This window comes from Geospiza fortis, unplaced genomic scaffold (assembly GCF_000277835.1).
Source record: "Geospiza fortis unplaced genomic scaffold, GeoFor_1.0 scaffold41, whole genome shotgun sequence".
Taxonomy (NCBI): Eukaryota; Metazoa; Chordata; class Aves; order Passeriformes; family Thraupidae; genus Geospiza; species Geospiza fortis.
Window position 1 is genome coordinate 21985405 of NW_005054299.1, and position 392 is coordinate 21985796.

A 392-nucleotide genomic window follows, 5' to 3' on the forward strand; every position below is an offset into this window, starting at 1 on the left:
CAGCAGAGCCCCCAATGGGAGGAAGAGGAGTTGAATGAGAAGGAAGGAGCCATTTGCTTCAGGGATCAGCAGGATGCTCACTGAAACACCTCACACCCCATCATACACCCAATGACACAAGGACGTCCTGCCACCACTGAATTTGGGGCCATGCCACTGCCAGCCTGTCAGGGAGAAGGTCTCATCCAGACAGCAAGTAGGTACTTGTGATGAACCACTGTATTTTACACACTAGTTCATAACACCACAGCAAATTGGGTCCTAAGTCTCATTTCAGCCTCTAGGTACAGCTACAACCACGTCTCAAGGGAGATAAAGGGAACAGATGAATGAGCCATAACTTATCAACTCAGAGCAGCAAAGCAGAACTAAGTTCTTATCTATCAAGAAAA